Source organism: Ambystoma mexicanum, chromosome 11 (assembly GCF_040938575.1).
Source record: "Ambystoma mexicanum isolate Mex_15411 chromosome 11, UKY_AmexF1_1, whole genome shotgun sequence".
Classification (NCBI taxonomy): Eukaryota; Metazoa; Chordata; class Amphibia; order Caudata; family Ambystomatidae; genus Ambystoma; species Ambystoma mexicanum.
Window position 1 is genome coordinate 826,155,856 of NC_090934.1, and position 15,922 is coordinate 826,171,777.

Here is a 15,922-nt window from a genome sequence, read left to right on the forward strand (position 1 = left end):
TTCCTTCCATTTCCTTGCATTGCATAAAAGGGGGGGGTGAATTGTCTAAGAAAGTGATTACATTGTCTTTTGCTGAAATCCTATCAAGTTATTTTCTTTACTGCATTTCATTCAACATTGCATCCCTCCGAAATCTATAAAGCATTCTCTACCACATTATTCTTCTGTCCCTATTTACCAGTGTGCTACCTTATCCATTTCATGTCAACTCCTTAGTGATTATAAAGAAGTGTGCTAGTGCCAGATTCTCCGTTGTTAATCTTTATCATATCAGATTAAGTGTGATATTCAATTATTAATTTATTATAAAGTGTGATATATATATCTATATTGTTTAAAGTATCAATTAAACCTTTTAACTTGCAAAACGGAACTACTTCTTGGCTCAGTGGGGTCAGGGGGATTCCAACAGAGGGGTGTTATATAGGGGTAGTCATCCAGAACGCATGAACTGGACATAAAGATATATCAATAAGGGTTTTCATTCAGTATTCTAGACTAGGCGTTGACTTGGCTGTAGTGCTGAATTGAATCCTCTTACATCCCTTGCTTCCCTGAGTCCCCAAATACACAACCACCTTGGGCACAATAGAAGACACATTCCAGCAGATTTAGCAAGAGTGCACCAAGGTTTCTATATGTAGGTACCTTGCTGAGAAGCAAGACCTGCAGTTGCATTCTTCTGTTAAAAGAGGGCAGCAGAGTGCACCAAGAGAACTTGGGGGAAGTAGCTTATGTTAACTACTTGCCATGCTCTTTATAGATCCCTCTGTTTGACTGGGTGAATTCTAATTTCTGGGGTAGAGTAAGCAATTTTTGGATCTAGATGCTGTGCGCAACAAGAATGCTATATACTGCACTGTACTGCTACTGAAAAGTTACCAATTTTACAGGATGTTCAGGTAAGCTTTGTTTCAGAAAACAACTTGCTAGAGGCCCTAGGACAGATTACTGGGACAAAGGAAGAGGGTTTGGGGATTAGCACATCTCCTATGAAAGGTACAGTCACGCCCGAGACAACTCTGAGTGTCACCTCAAATTCTAAGAAATGCAAACTAGGGACCTACGCTTTTTATTGCCAGTGGATCTTTGTGTTTCAGACAAATGTGCATGCCTCCCAGAGCCCCTTGCAATGCACTTAGGGAAAGGGGGGAAGGTGCTGTGAAGCCCTCTCACTGACAATGTCTCTCTTGTCTATAATGTAACTATGAGAGAGAGAGAAATAGGCAATGCGAGAGTGAAAAAGTAAAATGGAAATGTGTCTACTGAGACCAGTATAAGGGGAAATCCTCACAATCCAGGACCGACAGTAGATTGGGAGGGCGCTTACAGGTTTCCGACACCAGACCGGTACCTGAACTCACAAACCCAAACTGCAAAGTGATGGGCATTGCCACTAGACTGCCGACCCCCTTTCGGGGCCCCAACATATATCCTTTAGTCACACCTAGAGTTCCCAGGACACTGCAGCATTCAGCGATTACACGAAAATATTGACAGCGCTAGGAGGCCATGCAAATGGCAGAGGTATGCTTTACAAAGCCCACGTAGCGTGCACAAAACAGCACATCAGTCAGGCCCACTTGAAGAGATGGTAAAGAGGAAATACTTCTGCTGCATCCAGTAAAACATAGAGATTGGCCTGCTTTAAAGGTTGACCATGTCCTTCATGGGTGTCTGTCAATATGATACTTCCCTGCTGCAAAGCTTACATTCGAAACGCCAGAACAACTAGGCCCAGAGCACAAAGATGCAGTCAGGTTGAAATAACGAGATACTGAAGAGCAATTTTGTATTTCAGAGTGGGAAAAGCAAGTACGACCCCGTTGTGATTTGAACACACAACCTTCTGATCTGGAGTCAGACGCGCTACCATTGCGCCACGAGGTCCTTGTGGCAGTCCACCTGGTGTGTCTGATGACAGAATAAAGGTAGGAGACGTACATGCACCTGCAGAGCCTCATTGCTTCTTTAAGTAGACTGGCTAGGATAGTTTCCTTCTGTGCATCAGTACACGCTGCAGCCAAACCCTTCCCATGAAGTCTTGATGTTTATGAATTGAATGGCAAGTTTTGAAAAACTAAAGCAAGCGAGAAGAATTGCTTACAGTTTATTGGATTTTTGGACGTCAGCAGACGAGACCTGCGAGAGGTAAACAGAAGTCCATAGTTGGTCACGCTGAATTTTTGAGCCAAAACGCACAGTCCCTGGGTGGGCTTGAACCACCAACCTTTCGGTTAACAGCCGAACGCGCTAACCGATTGCGCCACAGAGACTCATGCAGTCCTTACACAGGGGCCTGATTGGTGTGCTGTTTGCTTATGCTTCCCAGGCAACCTGAAAATATTTCTAAAATAGCTCTTTTTCCCACAGCAAATCAGAGTATCAAGCACTTCCCTACCTCCCCTAATCCACAAACACAGGGGATTTAGTAGAGGACAGAGCCCATCAACAGTGTACCAAATGTCCTCTGTATAGGCATAACTTGCTATGAGGAGAAAGCCACAGTTGCGCACTTGTGTTAAAAGGGGACAGTAGGCTGAACCCAGAGAACACGGGAGAAATGACTCAGGTTTACTGAGTGGAACACTCTGTGTCTTTGTGCCAAAAACAGCAGCGTCTTTTCGGTTAACAGCCGAACGCGCTAACCAATTGCGCCAAAGAGACTCACTGGCATGTGTGTTCTGCCTTTGGCCTGATTGCATTGCTATTTTTTTCTGATTGGCAGAAAACCTGAACTTTTTTCTGAAAAAGGCATGCCTCTCTTAGCACTGCAGTGCATTAGACTGCTCCCTTGCTTCCCTGAATCCCCAAATATACAACCACCCTGGGCACAATAGAAGACACATTCCAGCAGATTTAGCAAGAGTGCACCAAGGATTCTATATGTAGGTACCTTGCTGAGAAGCAAGACCTGCAGTTGCATTCTTCTGTTAAAAGAGGGCAGCAGAGTGCACCAAGAGAACTTGGGGGAAGTAGCTTATGTTAACTACTTGCCATGCTCTTTATAGATCCCTCTGTTTGACTGGGTGAATTCTAATTTCTGGGGTAGAGTAAGCAATTTTTGGATCTAGATGCTGTGCGCAACAGGAATGCTATATACTGCACTGTACTGCTACTGAAAAGTTACCAATTTTACAGGATGTTCAGGTAAGCTTTGTTTCAGAAAACAAATTGCTAGAGGCACTAAGACAGATTACTGGGACAAAGGAAGAGGGTTTGGGGATTAGCACATCTCCTATGAAAGGTACAGTCACGCCCGAGACAACTCTGAGTGTCACCTCAAATTCTAAGAAATGCAAACTAGGGACCTACGCTTTTTATTGCCAGTGGATCTTTGTGTTTCAGACAAATGTGCACGCCTCCCAGAGCCCCTTGCAATGCACTTAGGGAAAGGGGGGAAGGTGCTGTGAAGCCCTCTCGCTGACAATGTCTCTCTTGTCTATAATGTAACTATGAGAGAGAGAGAAATAGGCAATGCGAGAGTGAAAAAGTAAAATGGAAATGTGTCTACTGAGACCAGTATAAGGGGAAATCCTCACAATCCAGGACCGACAGTTGATTGGGAGGGCGCTTACAGGTTTCCGACACCAGACCGGTACCTGAACTCACAAACCCAAACTGCAAAGTGATGGGCATTGCCACTAGACTGCCCACCCCCTTTCGGGGCCGCAGCATATTTCCTTTAGTCACACCTAGAGTTCCCAGGACAGTGCAGCATTCAGCGATTACACGAAAATATTGACAGCGCTAGGAGGCCATGCAAATGGCAGAGGTATGCTTTACAAAGCCCACGTAGCGTGCACAAAACAGCACATCAGTCAGGCCCACTTGAAGAGATGGTAAAGATGAAATACTTCTGCTGCATCCAGTAAAACATAGAGATTGGCCTGCTTTAAAGGTTGACCATGTCCTTCATGGGTGTCTGTCAATATGAGACTTCCCTGCTGCAAAGCTTACATTCAAAACGCCAGAACAACTAGGCCCAGAGCACAAAGATGCAGTCAGGTTGAAATAACGAGATACTGAAGAGCAATTTTGTATTTCAGAGTGGGAAAAGCAAATATGACCCCGACGTGATTTGAACACGCAACCTTCTGATCTGGAGTCAGACGTGCTACCATTGCGCCACGAGGTCCTTGTGGCAAACCACCTGGTGTGTCTGATGACAGAATAAAGGTAGGAGACGTACATGCACCCGCAGAGCCTCATTGCTTCTTTAAGTAGACTGGCTAGGATAGCTTCCTTCTGTGCATCAGTACACGCTGCAGCCAAACCCTTCCCATGAAGTCTTGATGTTTATGAATTGAATGGCAAGTTTTGAAAAACTAAAGCAAGCGAGAAGAATTGCTTGCAGTTTATTGGATTTTTTGGACGTCAGCAGACGAGACCTGCGAGAGGTAAACAGAAGTTCATAGTTGGTCATGCTGAATTTTTGAGCCAAAATGCATCGTCCCTGGGTGGGCTTGAACCACCATCCTTTCGGTTAACAGCCGAACGCGCTAACCGATTGCGCCACAGAGACTCATGCAGTGCTTACACTGGGGCCTGATTGGTGTGCTGTTTGCTTATGCTTCCCAGGCAACCTGAAAATATTTCTAAAATAGCTCTATTTCCCACAGCAAATCAGGGTATCAAGCACTTCCCTACCTCCCCTAATCCACAAACACAGGGGATTTAGTAGAGGACAGAGCCCATCAACAGTGCACCAAATGTCCTCTGTGTAGGCATAACTTGCTATGAGGAGAAAGGCACAGTTGCGCACTTGTGTTAAAAGGGGACAGTAGGCTGAACCCAGAGAACACGGGAGAAATGACTCAGGTTTACTGAGTGGAACACTCTGTGTCTTTGTGCCAAAAACAGCAGCGTCTTTTCGGTTAACAGCCGAACGCGCTAACCAATTGCGCCACAGAGACTCACTGGCATGTGTGTTCTGCCTTTGGCCTGATTGCATTGCTATTTTTTTCTGATTGGCAGAAAACCTGAACTTTTTTCTGAAAAAGGCATGCCTCTCTTAGCACTGCAGTGCATTAGACTGCTCCCTTGCTTCCCTGAGTCCCCAAATACACAACCACCTTGGGCACAATAGAAGACACATTCCAGCAGATTTAGCAAGAGTGCACCAAGGTTTCTATATGTAGGTACCTTGCTGAGAAGCAAGACCTGCAGTTGCATTCTTCTGTTAAAAGAGGGCAGCAGAGTGCACCAAGAGAACTTGGGGGAAGTAGCTTATGTTAACTACTTGCCATGGTCTTTATAGAGCCCTCGGTTTGACTGGGTGAATTCTAATTTCTGGGGTAGAGTAAGCAATTTTTGGATCTAGATGCTGTGCACAACAGGAATGCTATATACTGCACTGTACTGCTACTGAAAAGTTACCAATTTTACAGGATGTTCAGGTAAGCTTTGTTTCAGAAAACAACTTGCTAGAGGCACTAAGACAGATTACTGGGACAAAGGACGAGGGTTTGGGGATTAGCACATCTCCTATGAAAGGTACAGTCACGCCCGAGACAACTCATAGTGTCACCTCAAATTCTAAGAAATGCGAACTGGGGTCCTACGCTTTTTATTGCCAGTGGATCTTTGTGTTTCAGACAAATGTGCACGCCTCCCAGAGCCCCTTGCAATGCACTTAGGTAAATGGGGGAAGGTGCTGTGAAGCCCTCTCGCTGACAATGTCTCTCTTGTCTATAATGTATCTATGAGAGAGAAATAGGCAATGCGAGAGTGAAAAAGTAAAATGGAAATGTGTCTACTGAGACCAGTATAAGGGGAAATCCTCACAATCCAGGACCGACAGTTGATTGGGAGGGCGCTTACAGGTTTCCGACACCAGACCGGTACCTGAACTCACAAACCCAAACTGCAAAGTGATGGGCATTGCCACTAGACTGCCGACCCCCTTTCGGGGCCCCAACATATATCCTTTAGTCACACCTAGAGTTCCCAGGACAGTGCAGCATTCAGCGATTACACGAAAATATTGACAGCGCTAGGAGGCCATGCAAATGGCAGAGGTATGCTTTACAAAACAGCACATCAGTCAGGCCCACTTGAAGAGATGGTAAAGAGGAAATACTTCTGCTGCATCCAGTAAAACATAGAGATTGGCCTGCTTTAAAGCTTGACCATGTCCTTCATGGGTGTCTGTCAATATGATACTTCCCTGCTGCTAAGCTTACATTCGAAACGCCAGAACAACTAGGCCCAGAGCACAAAGATGCAGTCAGGTTGAAATAACGAGATACTGAAGAGCAATTTTGTATTTCAGAGTGGGAAAAGCAAGTATGACCCCGATGTGATTTGAACACACAACCTTCTGATCTGGAGTCAGACGCGCTACCATTGCGCCACGAGGTCCTTGTGGCAGTCTACCTGGTGTGTCTGATGACAGAATAAAGGTAGGAGACGTACATGCACCTGCAGAGCCTCATTGCTTCTTTAAGTAGACTGGCTAGGATAGCTTCCTTCTGTGCATCAGTACACGCTGCAGCCAAACCCTTCCCATGAAGTCTTGATGTTTATGAATTGAATGGCAAGTTTTGAAAAACTAAAGCAAGCGAGAAGAATTGCTTGCAGTTTATTGGATATTTTGGACGTCAGAAGACGAGACCTGCGAGAGGTAAACAGAAGTTCATAGTTGGTCATGCTGAATTTTTGAGCCAAAACGCATCGTCCCTGGGTGGGCTTGAACCACCAACTTTTCGGTTAACAGCCGAACGCGCTAACCGATTGCGCCACAGAGACTCATGCACTGCTTACACTGGGGCCTGATTGGTGTGCTGTTTGCTTATGCTTCCCAGGCAACCTGAAAATATTTCTAAAATAGCTCTATTTCCCACAGCAAATCAGGGTATCAAGCACTTCCCTACCTCCCGTAATCCACAAACACAGGGGATTTAGTAGAGGACAGAGCCCATCAACAGTGCACCAAATGCCCTCTGTGTAGGCATAACTTGCTATGAGGAGAAAGCCACAGTTGCGCACTTGTGTTAAAAGGGGACAGTAGGCTGAACCCAGAGAACACGGGAGAAATGACTCAGGTTTACTGAGTGGAACACTCTGTGTCTTTGTGCCCAAAACAGCAGCGTCTTTTCGGTGAACAGCCGAACGCGCTAACCAATTGCGCCACAGAGACTCACTGGCATGTGTGTTCTGCCTTTGGCCTGATTGCATTGCTATTTTTTTCTGATTGGCAGAAAACCTGAACTTTTTTCTGAAAAAGGCATGCCTCTCTTAGCACTGCAGTGCATTAGACTGCTCCCTTGCTTCCCTGAGTCCCCAAATACACAACCACCTTGGGCACAATAGAAGACACATTCCAGCAGATTTAGCAAGAGTGCACCAAGGTTTCTATATGTAGGTACCTTGCTGAGAAGCAAGACCTGCAGTTGCATTCTTCTGTTAAAAGAGGGCAGCAGAGTGCACCAAGAGAACTTGGGGGAAGTAGCTTATGTTAACTACTTGCCATGCTCTTTATAGATCCCTCTGTTTGACTGGGTGAATTCTAATTTCTGGGGTAGAGTAAGCAATTTTTGGATCTAGATGCTGTGCGCAACAGGAATGCTATATACTGCACTGTACTGCTACTGAAAAGTTACCAATTTTACAGGATGTTCAGGTAAGCTTTGTTTCAGAAAACAACTTGCTAGAGGCACTAAGACAGATTACTGGGACAAAGGAAGAGGGTTTGGGGATTAGCACATCTCCTATGAAAGGTACAGTCACGCCCGAGACAACTCTGAGTGTCACCTCAAATTCTAAGAAATGCAAACTAGGGACCTACGCTTTTTATTGCCAGTGGATCTTTGTGTTTCAGACAAATGTGCACGCCTCCCAGAGCCCCTTGCAATGCACTTAGAGAAAGGGGGGAAGGTGCTGTGAAGCCCTCTCGCTGACAATGTCTCTCTTGTCTATAATGTATCTATGAGAGAGAGAGAAATAGGCAATGCGAGAGTGAAAAAGTAAAATGGAAATGTGTCTACTGAGACCAGTATAAGGGGAAATCCTCACAATCCAGGACCGACAGTTGATTGGGAGGGCGCTTACAGGTTTCCGACACCAGACCGGTACCTGAACTCACAAACCCAAACTGCAAAGTGATGGGCATTGCCACTAGACTGCCCACCCCCTTTCGGGGCCCCAGCATATTTCCTTTAGTCACACCTAGAGTTCCCAGGACAGTGCAGCATTCAGCGATTACACGAAAATATTGACAGCGCTAGGAGGCCATGCAAATGGCAGAGGTATGCTTTACAAAGCCCACGTAGCGTGCACAAAACAGCACATCAGTCAGGCCCACTTGAAGAGATGGTAAAGAGGAAATACTTCTGCTGCATCCAGTAAAACATAGAGATTGGCCTGCTTTAAAGGTTGACCATGTCCTTCATGGGTGTCTGTCAATATGATACTTCCCTGCTGCAAAGCTTACATTCAAAACGCCAGAACAACTAGGCCCAGAGCACAAAGATGCAGTCAGGTTGAAATAACGAGATACTGAAGAGCAATTTTGTATTTCAGAGTGGGAAAAGCAAATATGACCCCGACGTGATTTGAACACGCAACCTTCTGATCTGGAGTCAGACGTGCTACCATTGCGCCACGAGGTCCTTGTGGCAAACCACCTGGTGTGTCTGATGACAGAATAAAGGTAGGAGACGTACATGCACCCGCAGAGCCTCATTGCTTCTTTAAGTAGACTGGCTAGGATAGCTTCCTTCTGTGCATCAGTACACGCTGCAGCCAAACCCTTCCCATGAAGTCTTGATGTTTATGAATTGAATGGCAAGTTTTGAAAAACTAAAGCAAGCGAGAAGAATTGCTTGCAGTTTATTGGATTTTTTGGACGTCAGCAGACGAGACCTGCGAGAGGTAAACAGAAGTTCATAGTTGGTCATGCTGAATTTTTGAGCCAAAATGCATCGTCCCTGGGTGGGCTTGAACCACCATCCTTTCGGTTAACAGCCGAACGCGCTAACCGATTGCGCCACAGAGACTCATGCAGTGCTTACACTGGGGCCTGATTGGTGTGCTGTTTGCTTATGCTTCCCAGGCAACCTGAAAATATTTCTAAAATAGCTCTATTTCCCACAGCAAATCAGGGTATCAAGCACTTCCCTACCTCCCCTAATCCACAAACACAGGGGATTTAGTAGAGGACAGAGCCCATCAACAGTGCACCAAATGTCCTCTGTGTAGGCATAACTTGCTATGAGGAGAAAGCCACAGTTGCGCACTTGTGTTAAAAGGGGACAGTAGGCTGAACCCAGAGAACACGGGAGAAATGACTCAGGTTTACTGAGTGGAACACTCTGTGTCTTTGTGCCAAAAACAGAAGCGTCTTTTCGGTTAACAGCCGAACGCGCTAACCAATTGTGCCACAGAGACTCACTGGCATGTGTGTTCTGCCTTTGGCCTGATTGCATTGCTATTTTTTTCTGATTGGCAGAAAACCTGAACTTTTTTCTGAAAAAGGCATGCTTCTCTTAGCACTACAGTGCATTAGACTGCTCCCTTGCTTCCCTGAGTCCCCAAATACACAACCACCTTGGGCACAATAGAAGACACATTCCAGCAGATTTAGCAAGAGTGCACCAAGGTTTCTATATGTAGGTACCTTGCTGAGAAGCAAGACCTGCAGTTGCATTCTTCTGTTAAAAGAGGGCAGCAGAGTGCACCAAGAGAACTTGGGGGAAGTAGCTTATGTTAACTACTTGCCATGCTCTTTATAGATCCCTCTGTTTGACTGGGTGAATTCTAATTTCTGGGGTAGAGTAAGCAATTTTTGGATCTAGATGCTGTGTGCAACAGGAATGCTATATACTGCACTGTACTGCTACTGAAAAGTTACCAATTTTACAGGATGTTCAGGTAAGCTTTGTTTCAGAAAACAACTTGCTAGAGGCACTAAGACAGATTACTGGGACAAAGGAAGAGGGTTTGGGGATTAGCACATCTCCTATGAAAGGTACAGTCACGCCCGAGACAACTCATAGTGTCACCTCAAATTCTAAGAAATGCAAACTAGGGACCTACGCTTTTTATTGCCAGTGGATCTTTGTGTTTCAGACAAATGTGCACGCCTCCCAGAGCCCCATGCAATGCACTTAGGGAAATGGGGGAAGGTGCTGTGAAGCCCTCTCGCTGACAATGTCTCTCTTGTCTATAATGTATCTATGAGAGAGAGAGAAATAGGCAATGCGAGAGTGAAAAAGTAAAATGGAAATGTGTCTACTGAGACCAGTATAAGGGGAAATCCTCACAATCCAGGACCGACAGTTGATTGGGAGGGCGCTTACAGGTTTCCGACACCAGACCGGTACCTGAACTCACAAACCCAAACTGCAAAGTGATGGGCATTGCCACTAGACTGCCGACCCCCTTTCGGGGCCCCAGCATATATCCTTTAGCCACACCTAGAGTTCCCAGGACAGTGCAGCATTCAGCGATTACACGAAAATATTGACAGCGCTAGGAGGCCATGCAAATGGCAGAGGTATGCTTTACAAAGCCCACGTAGCGTGCACAAAACAGCACATCAGTCAGGCCCACTTGAAGAGATGGTAAAGAGGAAATACTTCTGCTGCATCCAGTAAAACATAGAGATTGGCCTGCTTTAAAGGTTGACCATGTCCTTCATGGGTGTCTGTCAATATGATACTTCCCTGCTGCAAAGCTTACATTCGAAACGCCAGAACAACTAGGCCCAGCGCACAAAGATGCAGTCAGGTTGAAATAACGAGATACTGAAGAGCAATTTTATATTTCAGACTGGGAAAAGCAAATATGCCCCCGACGTGATTTGAACACGCAACCTTCTGATCTGGAGTCAGACGCGCTACCATTGCGCCACGGGGTCCTTGGGGCAATCCACCTGGTGTGCCTGATGACAGAATAAAGGTAGGAGACGTACATGCACCTGCAGAGCCTCATTGCTTCTTTAGGTAGACTGGCTAGGATAGCTTCCTTCTGTGCATCAGTACACGCTGCAGCCAAACCCTTCCCATGAAGTCTTGATGTTTATGAATTGAATGGCAGGTTTTGAAAAACTAAAGCAAGCGAGAAGAATTGCTTGCAGTTTATTGGATTTTTTGGACGTCAGCAGACGAGACCTGCGAGAAGTAAACAGAAGTTCATAGTTGGTCATGCTGAATTTTTGAGCCAAAATGCATCGTCCCTGGGTGGGCTTGAACCACCATCCTTTCGGTTAACAGCCGAACGCGCTAACCGATTGCGCCACAGAGACTCATGCAGTGCTTACACTGGGGCCTGATTGGTGTGCTGTTTGCTTATGCTCCCCAGGCAACCTGAAAATATTTCTAAAATATCTCTTTTTCCCACAGCAAATCAGGGTATCAAGCACTTCCCTACCTCCCCTAATCCACAAACACAGGGGATTTAGTAGAGGACAGAGCCCATCAACAGTGCACCAAATGCCCTCTGTGTAGGCATAACTTGCTATGAGGAGAAAGCCACAGTTGCGCACTTGTGTTAAAAGGGGACAGTAGGCTGAACCCAGAGAACACGGGAGAAATGACTCAGGTTTACTGAGTGGAACACTCTGTGTCTTTGTGCCCAAAACAGCAGCGTCTTTTCGGTTTACAGCCGAACGCGCTAACCAATTGCGCCACAGAGACTCACTGGCATGTGTGTTCTGCCTTTGGCCTGATTGCATTGCTATTTTTTTCTGATTGGCAGAAAACCTGAACTTTTTTCTGAAAAAGGCATGCCTCTCTTAGCACTGCAGTGCATTAGACTGCTCCCTTGCTTCCCTGAGTCCCCAAATACACAACCACCTTGGGCAGAATAGAAGACACATTCCAGCAGATTTAGCAAGAGTGCACCAAGGTTTCTATATGTAGGTACCTTGCTGAGAAGCAAGACCTGCAGTTGCATTCTTCTGTTAAAAGAGGGCAGCAGAGTGCACCAAGAGAACTTGGGGGAAGTAGCTTATGTTAACTACTTGCCATGCTCTTTATAGATCCCTCTGTTTGACTGGGTGAATTCTAATTTCTGGGGTAGAGTAAGCAATTTTTGGATCTAGATGCTGTGCGCAACAGGAATGCTATATACTGCACTGTACTGCTACTGAAAAGTTACCAATTTTACAGGATGTTCAGGTAAGCTTTGTTTCAGAAAACAACTTGCTAGAGGCACTAAAACAGATTACTGGGACAAAGGAAGAGGGTTTGGGGATTAGCACATCTCCTATGAAAGGTACAGTCACGCCCGAGACAACTCTGAGTGTCACCTCAAATTCTAAGAAATGCAAACTAGGGACCTACGCTTTTTATTGCCAGTGGATCTTTGTGTTTCAGACAAATGTGCACGCCTCCCAGAGCCCCTTGCAATGCACTTAGGGAAAGGGGGGAAGGTGCTGTGAAGCCCTCTCGCTGACAATGTCTCTCTTGTCTATAATGTATCTATGAGAGAGAGAGAAATAGGCAATGCGAGAGTGAAAAAGTAAAATGGAAATGTGTCTACTGAGACCAGTATAAGGGGAAATCCTCACAATCCAGGACCGACAGTTGATTGGGAGGGCGCTTACAGGTTTCCGACACCAGACCGGTACCTGAACTCACAAACCCAAACTGCAAAGTGATGGGCATTGCCACTAGACTGCCGACCCCCTTTCGGGGCCCCAACATATATCCTTTAGTCACACTTAGAGTTCCCAGGACACTGCAGCATTCAGCGATTACACGAAAATATTGACAGCGCTAGGAGGCCATGCAAATGGCAGAGGTATGCTTTACAAAGCCCACGTAGCGTGCACAAAACAGCACATCAGTCAGGCCCACTTGAAGAGATGGTAAAGAGGAAATACTTCTGCTGCATCCAGTAAAACATAGAGATTGGCCTGCTTTAAAGGTTGACCATGTCCTTCTTGGGTGTCTGTCAATATGATACTTCCCTGCTGCAAAGCTTACATTCGAAACGCCAGAACAACTAGGCCCAGAGCACAAAGATGCAGTCAGGTTGAAATGACGAGATACTGAAGAGCAATTTTGTATTTCAGAGTGGGAAAAGCAAATATGACCCCGACGTGATTTGAACACGCAACCTTCTGATCTGGAGTCAGACGCGATACCATTGCGCCACGAGGTCCTTGTGGCAATCCACCTGCTGAGTCTGATGACAGAATAAAGGTAGGAGACGTACATGCACCCGCAGAGCCTCATTGCTTCTTAAGGTAGACTGGCTAGGATAGCTTCCTTCTGTGCATCAGTACACGCTGCAGCCAAACCCTTCCCATGAAGTCTTGATGTTTATGAATTGAATGGCAAGTTTTGAAAAACTAAAGCAAGCGAGAAGAATTGCTTGCAGTTTATTGGATTTTTTGGACGTCAGCAGACGAGACCTGCGAGAAGTAAACAGAAGTTCATAGTTGGTCATGCTGAATTTTTGAGCCAAAATGCATCGTCCCTGGGTGGGCTTGAACCACCATCCTTTCGGTTAACAGCCGAACGCGCTAACCGATTGCGCCACAGAGACTCATGCAGTGCTTACACTGGGGCCTGATTGGTGTGCTGTTTGCTTATGCTTCCCAGGCAACCTGAAAATATTTCTAAAATAGCTCTATTTCCCACAGCAAATCAGGGTATCAAGCACTTCCCTACCTCCCCTAATCCACAAACACAGGGGATTTAGTAGAGGACAGAGCCCATCAACAGTGCACCAAATGTCCTCTGTGTAGGCATAACTTGCTATGAGGAGAAAGCCACAGTTGCGCACTTGTGTTAAAAGGGGACAGTAGGCTGAACCCAGAGAACACGGGAGAAATGACTCAGGTTTACTGAGTGGAACACTCTGTGTCTTTGTGCCAAAAACAGCAGCGTCTTTTCGGTTAACAGCCGAACGCGCTAACCAATTGTGCCACAGAGACTCACTGGCATGTGTGTTCTGCCTTTGGCCTGATTGCATTGCTATTTTTTTCTGATTGGCAGAAAACCTGAACTTTTTTCTGAAAAAGGCATGCTTCTCTTAGCACTGCAGTGCATTAGACTGCTCCCTTGCTTCCCTGAGTCCCCAAATACACAACCACCTTGGGCACAATAGAAGACACATTCCAGCAGATTTAGCAAGAGTGCACCAAGGTTTCTATATGTAGGTACCTTGCTGAGAAGCAAGACCTGCAGTTGCATTCTTCTGTTAAAAGAGGGCAGCAGAGTGCACCAAGAGAACTTGGAGGAAGTAGCTTATGTTAACTACTTGCCATGCTCTTTATAGATCCCTCTGTTTGACTGGGTGAATTCTAATTTCTGGGGTAGAGTAAGCAATTTTTGGATCTAGATGCTGTGCGCAACAGGAATGCTATATACTGCACTGTACTGCTACTGAAAAGTTACCAATTTTACAGGATGTTCAGGTAAGCTTTGTTTCAGAAAACAACTTGCTAGAGGCACTAAAACAGATTACTGGGACAAAGGAAGAGGGTTTGGGGATTAGCACATCTCCTATGAAAGGTACAGTCACGCCCGAGACAACTCTGAGTGTCACCTCAAATTCTAAGAAATGCAAACTAGGGACCTACGCTTTTTATTGCCAGTGGATCTTTGTGTTTCAGACAAATGTGCACGCCTCCCAGAGCCCCTTGCAATGCACTTAGGGAAAGGGGGGAAGGTGCTGTGAAGCCCTCTCGCTGACAATGTCTCTCTTGTCTATAATGTAACTATGAGAGAGAGAGAAATAGGCAATGCGAGAGTGAAAAAGTAAAATGGAAATGTGTCTACTGAGACCAGTATAAGGGGAAATCCTCACAATCCAGGACCGACAGTTGATTGGGAGGGCGCTTACAGGTTTCCGACACCAGACCGGTACCTGAACTCACAAACCCAAACTGCAAAGTGATGGGCATTGCCACTAGACTGCCGACCCCCTTTCGGGGCCCCAACATATATCCTTTAGTCACACTTAGAGTTCCCAGGACACTGCAGCATTCAGCGATTACACGAAAATATTGACAGCGCTAGGAGGCCATGCAAATGGCAGAGGTATGCTTTACAAAGCCCACGTAGCGTGCACAAAACAGCACATCAGTCAGGCCCACTTGAAGAGATGGTAAAGAGGAAATACTTCTGCTGCATCCAGTAAAACATAGAGATTGGCCTGCTTTAAAGCTTGACCATGTCCTTCATGGGTGTCTGTCAATATGATACTTCCCTGCTGCAAAGCTTACATTCGAAACGCCAGAACAACTAGGCCCAGAGCACAAAGATGCAGTCAGGTTGAAATAACGAGATACTGAAGAGCAATTTTGTATTTCAGAGTGGGAAAAGCAAATATGACCCCGACGTGATTTGAACACGCAACCTTCTGATCTGGAGTCAGACGCGATACCATTGCGCCACGAGGTCCTTGTGGCAATCCACCTGGTGTGTCTGATGACAGAATAAAGGTAGGAGACGTACATGCACCCGCAGAGCCTCATTGCTTCTTTAAGTAGACTGGCTAGGATAGCTTCCTTCTGTGCATCAGTACACGCTGCAGCCAAACCCTTCCCATGAAGTTTTGATGTTTATGAATTGAATGGCAAGTTTTGAAAAACTAAAGCAAGCGAGAAGAATTGCTTGCAGTTTATTGGATTTTTTGGACGTCAGCAGACGAGACCTGCGAGAGGTAAACAGAAGTTCATAGTTGGTCATGCTGAATTTTTGAGCCAAAATGCATCGTCCCTGGGTGGGCTTGAACCACCAACCTTTCTGTTAACAGCCGAACGCGCTAACCGATTGCGCCACAGAGACTCATGCAGTGCTTACACTGGGGCCTGATTGGTGTGCTGTTTGCTTATGCTCCCCAGGCAACCTGAAAATATTTCTAAAATAGCTCTATTTCCCACAGCAAATCAGGGTATCAAGCACTTCCCTACCTCCCGTAATCCACAAACACAGGGGATTTAGTAGAGGACAGAGCCCATCAA

At 45.9% G+C, this 15,922-nt stretch overlaps 14 non-coding genes across 14 annotated transcripts; all 14 read right to left on the reverse strand.

Moving 5' to 3' along the window:
* Positions 1-1,818: 1,818 nt before the first annotated feature.
* On the reverse strand, positions 1,819-1,890 carry TRNAW-CCA (transfer RNA tryptophan (anticodon CCA)). Its single transcript has one exon. It is a non-coding gene; the product is annotated as a tRNA-Trp (tRNA).
* Positions 1,891-2,202: 312 nt separating this feature from the next.
* Positions 2,203-2,276, reverse strand: TRNAN-GUU (transfer RNA asparagine (anticodon GUU)). The gene has a single exon. It is a non-coding gene; the product is annotated as a tRNA-Asn (tRNA).
* A 1,790-nt stretch (positions 2,277-4,066) lies between these two features.
* TRNAW-CCA (transfer RNA tryptophan (anticodon CCA)) lies at positions 4,067-4,138 on the reverse strand. Its single transcript has one exon. It is a non-coding gene; the product is annotated as a tRNA-Trp (tRNA).
* Positions 4,139-4,451: 313 nt separating this feature from the next.
* On the reverse strand, positions 4,452-4,525 carry TRNAN-GUU (transfer RNA asparagine (anticodon GUU)). The gene has a single exon. It is a non-coding gene; the product is annotated as a tRNA-Asn (tRNA).
* Positions 4,526-6,291: 1,766 nt separating this feature from the next.
* TRNAW-CCA (transfer RNA tryptophan (anticodon CCA)) lies at positions 6,292-6,363 on the reverse strand. Its single transcript has one exon. It is a non-coding gene; the product is annotated as a tRNA-Trp (tRNA).
* Positions 6,364-6,676: 313 nt separating this feature from the next.
* TRNAN-GUU (transfer RNA asparagine (anticodon GUU)) lies at positions 6,677-6,750 on the reverse strand. The gene has a single exon. It is a non-coding gene; the product is annotated as a tRNA-Asn (tRNA).
* A 1,790-nt stretch (positions 6,751-8,540) lies between these two features.
* Positions 8,541-8,612, reverse strand: TRNAW-CCA (transfer RNA tryptophan (anticodon CCA)). The gene has a single exon. It is a non-coding gene; the product is annotated as a tRNA-Trp (tRNA).
* A 313-nt stretch (positions 8,613-8,925) lies between these two features.
* On the reverse strand, positions 8,926-8,999 carry TRNAN-GUU (transfer RNA asparagine (anticodon GUU)). Its single transcript has one exon. It is a non-coding gene; the product is annotated as a tRNA-Asn (tRNA).
* Positions 9,000-10,789: 1,790 nt separating this feature from the next.
* TRNAW-CCA (transfer RNA tryptophan (anticodon CCA)) lies at positions 10,790-10,861 on the reverse strand. Its single transcript has one exon. It is a non-coding gene; the product is annotated as a tRNA-Trp (tRNA).
* Positions 10,862-11,174: 313 nt separating this feature from the next.
* Positions 11,175-11,248, reverse strand: TRNAN-GUU (transfer RNA asparagine (anticodon GUU)). Its single transcript has one exon. It is a non-coding gene; the product is annotated as a tRNA-Asn (tRNA).
* Positions 11,249-13,038: 1,790 nt separating this feature from the next.
* On the reverse strand, positions 13,039-13,110 carry TRNAW-CCA (transfer RNA tryptophan (anticodon CCA)). The gene has a single exon. It is a non-coding gene; the product is annotated as a tRNA-Trp (tRNA).
* A 313-nt stretch (positions 13,111-13,423) lies between these two features.
* TRNAN-GUU (transfer RNA asparagine (anticodon GUU)) lies at positions 13,424-13,497 on the reverse strand. Its single transcript has one exon. It is a non-coding gene; the product is annotated as a tRNA-Asn (tRNA).
* Positions 13,498-15,287: 1,790 nt separating this feature from the next.
* TRNAW-CCA (transfer RNA tryptophan (anticodon CCA)) lies at positions 15,288-15,359 on the reverse strand. The gene has a single exon. It is a non-coding gene; the product is annotated as a tRNA-Trp (tRNA).
* Positions 15,360-15,672: 313 nt separating this feature from the next.
* Positions 15,673-15,746, reverse strand: TRNAN-GUU (transfer RNA asparagine (anticodon GUU)). The gene has a single exon. It is a non-coding gene; the product is annotated as a tRNA-Asn (tRNA).
* Between the last annotated feature and the right edge of the window lie 176 nt (positions 15,747-15,922).